This window comes from Mustela nivalis, assembly GCF_964662115.1.
Source record: "Mustela nivalis genome assembly, chromosome: 4".
Taxonomy (NCBI): domain Eukaryota; kingdom Metazoa; phylum Chordata; class Mammalia; order Carnivora; family Mustelidae; genus Mustela; species Mustela nivalis.
This window is the reverse complement of record NC_139023.1, coordinates 153833136-153845105: the sequence shown is the minus strand read 5'-3', so window position 1 is coordinate 153845105 and position 11970 is coordinate 153833136.

Sequence of the window (11970 nt, the reverse complement as noted above, 5' to 3'; positions counted from 1 at the left end):
ACCGAACTGATCATAAGAAAAATTCTTCAAGACATAAATTTCTCTTAGTAACCATGACAACATTCAAAACAAAAAGGGTTCTAAGAGGGCTTCATTTCTCTCCCTTTTTACTTTTTTGGCAGTAATCATTTCTGCTTCTGAAACAAGTTCATCTAAATTTATTGCACTACTCCACATAGAGATTAGCACAGACCACAAATATAGCTCTGTTTTAGCTTATTTAGGATACAGCTAACAGCACAAGAAAGAGAATTGAAAGTGTTGGTGTGATAAGGTATTAAATTATATTTTACAAGCTTTAACTTAAAGTGTCAGTTACATTATTATATAGTTTTCTTTCCATTACACTTTAAAGCTTTATTATTTTAATGATCAAATATGGGGTAAAACATATCCTTTGTAAAATAGTTCAGGCTCAGACTAGACGTTGATGACCTAATTGTATAAAAAATTGAAAGTTAAAGCATTGTTAATATGTTGGGTTATACTAGGTAGGTACATGCTGTGAAAATACATTTTCACCCAAATTTTGGAAGGAATATCTTATCCCTTTCCTGTGATTTGATTTTTAAGTTGAATTTAAATTTATAAATTATAATTATATTGTATTCCTTGCTGAATTTTACTTAAAAGCAACTGTCTTAGGGTAGTGTTTGATGGCAAAAAGAAAATAAAAGAAACAGAAAAATGAAAATCGACAAAATGACAATAGAAACCATAGAATAGGAAAATACATTTGCAAACTCTCTCTCTGATATCCAAAATATATAAGTAACTTATATAAATCAATAACAAAAAATCTAATTTGTAAATGGGAAGAAAACCTGAATAGACATTTTTTCAAAAGAAATACAAATGGCAGACAGGTACATGAAATGATGCTCAACATCACTGATCTTCAGGGAAATGCAAATCGAAAGCACAGTGAGATATGACCTCACACCTGTTAGAATGGCTATCATCAAAAAGACATGAGATAGCAAGTGTTGGCAGGGATATGGAGAAAAAAGAATGCCTTTGTGAAGTTGGTGGGGATGTGAATTGGTGCAGCCACCCTGGAAAACAGTATAGCAGTTCCTCAAAAAATTAAACTAGAACTATGCTTGAGCCAGCGATCCCAGTTCTGCATATATACCCATAGCAGCAGTATTGACAATAACCGAGATATGGAAGCAACTTAAGTATCTGTCTATGGCTGAAAGGAGAAAGAAGATGTGATATCTATCTCTACCTTTATCTATCTACCTACCATCTATTTGTATTTCAGCCATGAGAATGTAATCCTGCCATTTGCAGCAATGTGGAAAAACTTGAGGGCATTATGTTATGTTCAATAAGTCAAACAGAAAGACAAATACTGTATGACATCATTTATTTTTTTAAGTTTTTATTTGTTTATTTGACAGAGAGGGACACAGCGAGAGGGGGAATACAAGCAGGGAGAGTGGGAGAGGGAAAAGCAGGTTTCCCTCATGGCAGTGAGTCCGATGTAGGTCTGGATCCCAGGACTCTGGGACTATGACCTGAACTGAAGGCAGACACTTAAAGACTGTGCCACCAGGTGCCCCTGTGGTATCGTTTATATATAGAATCTAAAAAAGGTGAACTTTTTTTAAATGATTTTATTTATTTATTTGACAGACAGAGGTCACAAGTAGGCAGAGAGGCAGGCAGAGAGAGAGGGGGGGAAGCAGGGTCCCTGCTGAGCAGAGAGCCCGATGTAGGTCTCGATTCCAGGACCCTGGGATCATGACCTGAACTGAAGGCAGAGGCTTTAACCCACTGAGCCACCCAGGCACCCCAAAGCTGAACTTCTGGAAACACAGAATACAGAAACTGGAGTGGAGGGGAATAGGGCAGATGTTGGTCAAAGGCATGAACTTTCAGTTATAAGAAAAATAATTTCTGGGGATATAATGTACATCATGGTGACTCTAGTTAACAATACTGTATTGGATACTTTAAAGTTGCTAAGAGAATAGATCTTAAATGTTCTCACTACACACACACACACATACACACATGGTAATTATGTGAAGTGATGGAGGTATTAACTAACCCTATTATGGTAATTATTTTGCACTATGTAAGTATATGAAACCAACCCAATGTTTACTTATAACTTACATATCATATGTTGATTGCATCTCAGTACAGCTGGGAAAAATATTACTACTTAGCTGAGGGAAAAAAATACATTGTTCAGAATCCAGTTAGGTAGCAATTAAGATTTCTTATTTTTATATTTTATTAAATTGGAAGGGAGGGTGCCTAGGTGGCTCAGTCAGTTAAGCATCTTCCTTTGGCTCAGGTCATGATCTCAGGGTCCTGGGATTGAGCCCCTTCTCAGTGTGGAGCCTGCTTTTCCCTCTGCCTCTGTCCCTACCCCCTGCTTGTGTGTGCATGCGCGCTCTCTCTCTGTCAAAAAAATAAATAAAATCTTTAAAAAATAAATTGGAAGGGGGAAATGACCCTATTTTTAGATGTAAGCCTTTGAGATGGTGGGTAAGGTCTATTTTATAAAGCAGGAAATAACGTTTGCATATAGTCCTTTGGTTTCTAAGGGGCAATTAGAATAAATAGATCCCCTCTCTAGGTGTGAACACTTCTCAGGCAGAAAGAGGAAAAATTCTCAGATAGGGCAAAGTTTTAATTCCAGAGAATGTTTAGTACCTCTCCCCATTATTATTGACAATCCGTAGGGTAAAAATAATGATAACTAATAAAGCACTTTGAGGTTTTATTGATATTTGTTATAAAAATTATAAAAATAAAAATAAAAGAGATTGGATTAAAATTTTCATAACATTTCTTGCATACATTTATAAATAAGCAAATGACAGCCATTTTACATCATTCTTTGAAATACTGTAATTTTTAAATAGTTTTTTGAAGTGCAAACAATAGGAAGACCTATGTGGCAATCCTTCTAACAGGTTCTGAATCACAATGTAAAGACAATTTGCTTTTTTAAAATGGGATTTTTTAGTTTATTTTTTTTTTTTTTTAGAGATTTTATTTATTGATTTGACAGAGAGAGTTCACAAGTAGGCAGAGAGGCAGACAGAGAGAGGAGGAAGCAGGCTCCCCACTGAGCAGAGAGCCCGATGCGGGACTTGATCCCAAGACCCCGAGATCATGACCTGAGCTGAAGGCAGCGACCCAACCCACTGAGCCACCCAGGCGCCCAGGATTTTCCAGTTTTCAGTGGCAGATATTCCTTTTTTGGTGCTAATAAGTCATTACACTTAGATGCACTTCATGCCTCTGGTAGTCAATAAAAATTAGAATCTTTAAAAACATTAGACAATATAGAAAAATACTTGGTAGTTAAGACAATTAAATCTGTTACCAGTCATAAATGTTTTGAGTTTCTTTGAAAGTTATCTCTTCAACAGACACCATTCGAATAGAAATGCCTGCCTGATGAAATTAAATCTTTCCCCTTATTGCAATGGTATAAGTCTGAAGAGAATCTCCTTAGTCAGCTTATCTTATATGCATTCTTTGTTATTGTTACAGGACATAACTTTCCTTTTAGGGACAGACTTTTATAAGAAATTCTCTGGGGTATTATTCATCATAAATAGGTTTCATGTGTGTGAATAATGTTTAGAATCTGTCAAACACTACCAAGAAATTTTTAAACCTAAATCTTCTGTAAGGCCAAAGCAAGGTGCTTAAGTAAAAATGCAGGTTAAATTCTTGGTCTGGAAAGTTGTATAGTTTCAAATATCCTTTTCACTGAGAGCAGTATGCAGAGGCCCATGACTTCAAAATATATGGCATTATGAATGCCCTGGCTAAGTTTCTAGGTTTCTTCTCTGGCTCGTGATTATTCAGAGTTCACTCCGCGAGGCTGCATCTTGCATAGTGAGTGACTACCCAGGTCGGGCCCAGTTTTCATCAGTGCTTCTACTTACCAACATTGGAACCTATGAAATTGCCATTTTTGGAGACTAAAAAATTGTGTCATGTCAGCGAACTCATAGTGCTCCACTGAATACTTGTGTGACTACGGGTAAGTAATTTCTTTAGAGCCGAATAGCTCTATTTAGAACATGAAGAGAATAAGGGTTGCTCCATAAAATCATTACAAGAATGATGTATCTAAATTAATTTGCATAGTGCTTAGCCCATAGCAATTCTTTCAATAAAAGGCAATTATGGTTATAGCAAATCATAGCAGTGATGCGGGCATTTAAGAAACGGTGTTACTACAAATAAAATCAGTGTTGATGAGGGTTCCTACCCTCATCAGGGAGGTTCCACTGAGGGAGGTTCCACCCTCACGAACACCTGAATGTACTCAATTTCCTTCAATGCAAGATACCTGAGTTTCTAGGTCAAGTTCATGCTTGCTACCTTAGGAGGATTGTTCCACACAATTCCATGCAGGGGTTTCTGCTGAGGTCACATTCACTCTCTTTTGTTCTATTTTGATGGTGTTCAAGATATCTCACCTGGGAGTGTTATTATTGTTATTTTTATTTCTTTAAATTCCTACTGCTCTTGTCCTCCCTTACTTCTGTTATTTGACAGTTTCCTCTTAGGACTTTAGATGCATTCCTACGGAAGATTCTCCATTGGGCAGAATCATTTGATTCCACATTTCTCATCCTTATATCCCGACTGTCCTCTTCAGGGCTGCTCCCTTCCTCCCTGCAAGAGTTTCCATCAGGAACCTCCCAGGTGGGTTCTTGGTCTTGCAGAATGGTGTCTTCTGACCGACCAACCACTCCTACCCTCGTTTCTCCGCATGGAATGTAGGAGTATCAGCGTGTACCTCCCAGAATCAGAAAATGCGATACAGATAACTCCACAGAAATAGCAGGTGTAAGCAGTACCCACAGAGAAACAGAAGTACTCAACACAGAATATATATTTGAGCTGCTTTTGTCATTTTGTAACTTTTTTCTTTCTTACCAAAAGGAAACCAAAGTTTGGGGAATTGAAGTCACTTGCTTAATATATCACAGATAGATGCAAAACTGGTTTCAGAACCCAATTCTATTCTTATATCAAAGCCAAGTTTGGGTTACATTTCCCTCTTATGTTCTCCTACAAAACTTAGCATATTACTTTATATAAAATAATAATGATTGGGGTTCTTGTCTGCCTTTTTCCGAACAGAGGGAACACATTTTGTCATCTTTTTAAATCGAGTACCAGGAATGTTCTTGATGAATAAGTGAACAAGTAAACTTTCCCCATATTCTTGTCACTTGGTACTTTGAGAGAGCTTCAGTTTTCCCCATTTTTCTTCCTGACTACAGATGTGTCAACTCTTAATTAAAATCTCAGCATCTCCCAAAGATCTTGTATTACTGATCTCCATCTCTCAGTGGAGCCATTGCCTGTTAGATATAGGCTGGAACCTTCCCCTTGACTGGGGAACCACAAGTTTCCATGTGTTTGGCCTGGGTTGTGCCAGGAGTGAAAGAAGCAGAAAGTAGAAAGAAAACACAAATAATCTGTTAAAGCAGAGAAATATCAACAGGCCCAGAAAAAATACGGGGTTATTCCTGAAAAGGGGGAGTGCAACACTTCACACTTCCTTACCTGAGTGTTGAAAGCCTTCTTCTCAGAGCCTCTGCAGCATTTTATCACCAAGGTGTGAGACAAAGTAAGGAATCAGAGTGGTGCAAGTTTGCTTATGATTCAATACTTGAAGGAGATATGTAGATTTATTACTGGTTCAGATTAATTCACCAAGTTTTAAAACAATTGTGTTCCGGTAGGCTTGAAATTTAGTAACTAATTGTAGCTCATTTTCTTTTTTATTTTATGTTTTTCTAAATGTCCTTGTTTACTAGTGCGTGATGGGCTATGGCCATTATAATACCACATGTTCAGATTCCTATTTTTCTTACTGCTGCTCTATTGGAAATCCTTGAGGCCAAGCATATCATCGTCATTATCATCGTCATTCACTCAAGAGATGTTTATTGAGTGCTGACTACTGGCCAGGTAACAGAGGAGAGACATAAAACAAACAAATGTGGCAATCGTCAGAAGTGTGATAAGTGTTATGAAGAAAAATAAAGCAGGGCAAGATGAGAAGGTGGTAGGTAATAGGAGGTTGGAACTATTTTATATGGGGTCGTGAGATTTGGCTTCTTTTGGTGAGCTCATAGTTAGGAAGAGACCTGAAGAAAATAAGGAAGAAAAGCCACATGGTCATGTGGAGGTAGAGCCTTCCAGGCAGAGAGGATAGTAAGTGCAAAGGCCCTGGGGGAGAACACTCCATATTGAGGAGTAGCAATACGACTGGAGGAAATTGAATAGTGGGAAAGTGGTAGAGGATGATGTGAGAGAGAGGATGGGGAATATATTGAGGTCTTTGACTTTTACCTTAGAATGGTGGAGGAATGTCATGACCTGCTGAAGAAAAGAAAGGAGAACAAAAGGTTGGAAGCTGGGAGACGACGTCAGAGGCTACTGCAAATAATCCAGATTTGGAGACTGTGGTGGCACTGGTCATAATGGAAGCAGCAAGAATAGTTAAAAAATAGTCAGACTGTGGATATATTCTGAAGGCAAACTCAACAATATTGACTGTTATGTTGGAGGTGGGGTCAAGGATAATTCCACATCCCTGGGCATGAATAATTGGAAGAAGAGGGTTTCTATTGACTGAGATACCGTATGAAGAGGTGGTTTCATGGTGAGTGAAGGGGCAGCAACATAAAAAATGCAATGCATTTTTCACTTTAAAATTTAAACATTTCTACCTGGCTTTAATTTTGGCATAGAAGTCTTAGGTTAATCTGCTGCGAATTTCTTTTGGAAGACAGATCTTCTCTTTAAGGCAATGAGTAAGATTTTTATTCATCATCACTTAAAAGGACGGTAAACTAAAGTTGGTCAGGATAAAATAGAAAATCTCTACAGTCAGTCTGTGTATACAACTGTCTCATGGATTTCACCTCCTTGAATAACAGGGATGATTTTGTGGTGTGTGAGCCAGAAAACATATGGTAAATGTAAATAATGAACTAGCTATCTGGGATTTTAAAAGTCTGGGCTTGGATTAAATTAATGGGAACTGTTTACGGAGAACCTGCGTACCACTTGGGGTGATTTAGATCAGGTACCCCATAGTGACCAAAGTGTCCCCTGGGAGAGGTAGGTCCTGGCTGCTGTGGTGGCTCAGGAATATTTTGATGGCTTTCCTGTGCACATAACGAGGAGGACATGCGTGGATGGCTGAGAACCTCCCTCTTCAAGGGCCCAGGGATATTTAGTAAGCACAGATGCCTGCTTTTTTCTCTCTGCATGTGCAACTGAGAATTGTTGCCTCTGGATTTACTTTTCATCCACTGGCTTGAAATCCAGTTTCTTTAACAAATAATTTGTCTTTGTTATTCAATCCAAACAATCCTACCTTGTAGCTGTCATAACGTTTACTCAGAGTAGTAAGCAGTAAACTCCCACAATTAATATTCCTCCTGGGAGTCACCATAGTGGCCTCTTGTGTGAAAAGCTCCTGCCCCCTCGGTGCGAGCCGAACAAAGGCTGTTCATCAACCAAACACCACAAAGGCCTAAATTAGGAAACAGAGTCCTAGGAATAACAGACTTCTAGAAGGAGGTAAGACTCTCTGACGAGCAGCCTCAACAGAGCAATCTTGTTTCTAAATATAGAAGCAATTTTCGGGCCTCTTTTCAGGGCCGAGAGACAATTATTGCCAAAACAAATAAGGCAGTGTCTCTCTCCCTCGGGCGCTGAGTGAATGCCGTCTGGGCAAGGATGGCAGTGGGACAACAGCACACCAGTTTTGCTGGCCCGTGCTAGGCTAACGACCTCCCTTAATTGTCTTCGAACGGTTTCAGCATGTCCCCTTAATTGATGGATTAGGTAACTAAGACAGAATGTGAGACACAAGACGATCACAATGCACTTCTTGCCCATTCGCCTAACACAACAAATGTGTCGTACTCACGAGAGATGGACGGCTGAGATCAAGAATGTTATTTTTTTTTATTTTTATTTTTTTTATTTTTTATTTTATTTTTTTAAGATTTTATTTATTTATTTGACAGAGAGAAATCACAAGTAGAATGTTAAACCTCAGGATAAATGTTAAACCTCAGTGCGAAACCTCAGGATACAGTTGCCGGGTCATCTCAAAATTATGATTATGCCCTGAAATGAGCCCTTGGAATTTATCTGGGTGTCCGGGCAGGGATGTGATGAAATAATGTTCTCTGCTCCGATGAAGTTAGAGCTACGAACGGAATCCACACAGTATCTGCAAACAGCTCCATTGAGCTTTCAGGCCGTTGCTCATTAATGACCACTGTCCAGCATGCTTTCCGGCTCCTGGGCCATCTACCTGCCTCTGTGTGCTTTCTCTGGACTCCACCTGCATCCCTACTTCATGATTTTGCCTCAGGATCATGTTCCTTATCTCCGCACATGCCCAGCAACTTCCACACAGGAGTTTAAAGAAAACGTAAGGTCGTTCTGGTCTCAAAATTCTTTTATCTTCTTGACCCTTGCCCTTCTCCTGTTTTCGTCTTGACATCTTTCAACTCTGGATAGCCCCAGTTTTCTTTCTTCTCTGCTTTTGCTCCTGGGCCCCAGAGCAAGTCACAGTAACTTCAGACTCTTTTTGTGCGACCTCAAGGTCCTAGTTTCACTTCCCCTCACATTTCGTCACTGACTTCACTTCTGCTCTGATGAGAATGTGATCGTTTTATGGGAATTTGGTCCACCTCACATCCCCTGTACCCTTAGCCAACCTGTCCCCTTTTGTTCATTCCCTCTGTCTCTCTGCCTGGAACCTAGTAGTAATTCAATAGTTGTTGAATGAATGAATAATTGCTTCCTGATATCAGTCCCTCAAACTAATGGTGGTACTTTGCCCTCCTCCCCTTTCCCTTCATTCTTTCCTTGTCTTTCTATTTTCTCTTTAAAGGAGACGTTCCTTTTTTAATGAAGCTTATCATACAAGGGGAAAATATGAGAAGCTCTAAAAAATTAAAATTACTTATATACAGAGAAAATTGCTGATGACATTGAGGAGTTTCTGTGCTTTTATTTATTCATTCAAACTAAATCACTCCTATGTTTATCTCAAAGTCTTCTGCTAAAGTCACCAATTTCTTCTACTTCCCACAACATTTTTTAACTGAGTCACTTGGAACAAGTCTATTTCTTTAAGCTTAAGTTTATGCATCTATGGAATCAATAGTAAGAATCACTCACATAATTATTGGTGGAAATTAAAGGCAATATGACATATAAGAATTTACTACACAACTTGGAGCCCAGTGGCTGCTCAATAAACATTAACACAAGGGACATTGTCATCTCCCTTCTCCTTTCATCTTTAAACTTCTTTAAAAATTTACCCGCTTTCAAGAGCCAACATGCCCTTCAATAGATGAATGGCTAAAGAAGATATGGTCCAAATATACAATGGAATATTACGCTTCCATCAGAAAGGATGTATCAACATGGATGGGACTGGAGGTGATTATTCTGAGTGAAATAAATCAAGCAGAGAGAGTCAATTATCATATGGTCACTTACTTGTGGAGCATAAGGAATAACATGGAGGACATTAGGAAAAGGAAAGGAGAAGTGAATCGGGGGGAATAGGAGGAGGAGACAAAGCACGAGAGACTGTGGACTCTGAGAAACAAACTGAGGGTTTTGGAAGGGAGGGGGGATATTAATACCCTGGTGGTGGGTATTAAGGAGGGCATGTACTGCATGGAGCACTGAATGTGGTGCATAAACAATGAATCTGGAACACTGAAAGAATAGAATTAAATAAAAAAAAATTTATCCTCTTTCACTACCTCACTTTCACCAACCATTCCTTTATTTCTTATGTACTGTTTGTATATCTGAAAGAATATCTGTAACAGATTTGCTACAAACTGCAACAATAATATGGATACCTGTGAGTCCTATCATCTTAAGAACTACAACATTCTCAGTGCACATGGGTGGTGCAGTGGGTTAAGAGTTAGCTCTTTGTTTCAGGTCTGGTCATGATTTTTGGTTTGTGAGTTGAGCCCTGCATTCGGCATTGGGCTCCACACTCAGCAGGGTCTCTGTTTAAGATTCTCTCTCCTTCTCTCTCACCCATACTGTCCCCCCACTCTCTCTCAAATAAATATATTTTTTTAAAGAAATATAAAATTACCATATCTCCACCCATTTTTGTACTTGATGGGTTTGTGTGTATGATCATCTCTTGCTGGAGAGTCCTCCATTTCCACCGCAGAAATTCTTCCTGTTTTTTTGTATCCAGACTATGCACTACCTACTCGTGTGTGTGTGTGTGTGTGTGTGTGTGTGTGTGTGTGTGTTTTAAATTGCCAGAATGCATATTACCTCTTGGTTCTCTGAGCCTTTACCATGGTTTTTTCCTAAAATAATTTTTTTGCTTTGTAATACAAATATTTGTATATAAATATACCCAACTAGATAGTATGAAGGTCTTGTTGTCAGAAGTTGTGTCATTCATTTTTACTTCCTTGAACATAGTATATTCTCAACAAATATTTGTTGGTTGAAAAATTAGCCTCATCAAGAACCTCTTTGCTGTCTCTTACCAAAGCTCCTGTTTCTGTCATCCCAACTTCCAAATTTCACAACCATCCTAGTCTTTAGAGGAGATTCAAATTCAAACAATTAGAACCATTCAAAGATCAATAATTAGCATAGAAAACCACCATAAAATGTGTTCGTGTTGAACTAGGATAGATATAATATCAATAAGCAATAATACAACTAGGAAATGCCTATCCCTCTAAGACAGGGTCCTTAGAGACAGGAGAGACAAAAAGGTAATGTTATGAGAGAAAAAAAATCATGAAAGAATTTAAATTGGTTTAGCTGAAAAGGAATCAGAATATGGACCCTACTTGGGAGAGGCTAACTCTGTGAAGACTCTGAGTTTCACCTTTGCTAAGAACTAAGGATAGAAGAATAAGAAAACTACAAGTTAAATTATAATAGGGTTAAATCTTGGCCTACTTTACAGGGTCTTTTCTTAGCTTAGTTTTATAAAATCCATTACATTAGATTTTATCATCTTTATGTTCTAGAAAACTCAGATAAGGCCTTAAGGAATCGAAGAACTTAAGAAATACATTCAATACTTAAATAATAATTCAATACATAAATAATCAATAGCACCTAGTGAAAATGATATCTTGCATAATTTAGAATTTTATGGCCTATTTGCTATTTTTACTGCATCAAAAGTACTATTTAGGTCCATTCTGGCCAACCGTCTTCCTATAAACATCTGTTACAGTGGACAGTCTTTTCAGGCATTGGACAACAGGAAGTGATTCCTGAGAGAGTGGAAAGTCATGGGGTGAATGTCATGATCCTCAGATTCTTTCTAGGAACAGTTTCCAAATCATAGTACAGATCAGTGGAGTCTGAGTAGGTGCAGTGTGGTTTCTCTGAAGTGAGGAGGCTGATACTAAGTTTTGAAGTGGACATGTGGCTAGAATCTGTGGTGTGTTTCTTGCAGAGAAGGAAGCTAAGCAGAGAAGGGACCGTATGGATGCATGCCAGGGTTTTCTGTAAGCTGTGGCTGAGGGCTAGGCTGTACATGAGCAAGGCAAGGTCATCTCAGGCCTCGTAGACAGTGGCTAGCATGGCATTGGGAAGAGAAGAGAGAAACAGATGCAGCAATTTTCCAGGAAGATCATTGTCAAGGAACATTTGAGTTCTGGACTTACAAGCATGGGAATATCCTATTAATATTCCTCAACACCTTTGGCACAGAATACAAGGAAGAGCACATCTTAGAAGTAAGGATTATGACTTAGTGGAGGATCTATCTATCCTAAGCCTTCTCAAGCAAAACTTAGAACAAATTCCAACAACAACAAAACAACAAAAACACAGGGAGAGAGGGGCTGGAGGTTGAGTCCTGCGAAATTAGGAAGACTTGGGAAGCAGTGGAGTCTATTCACAGTTCTGTACTAATAA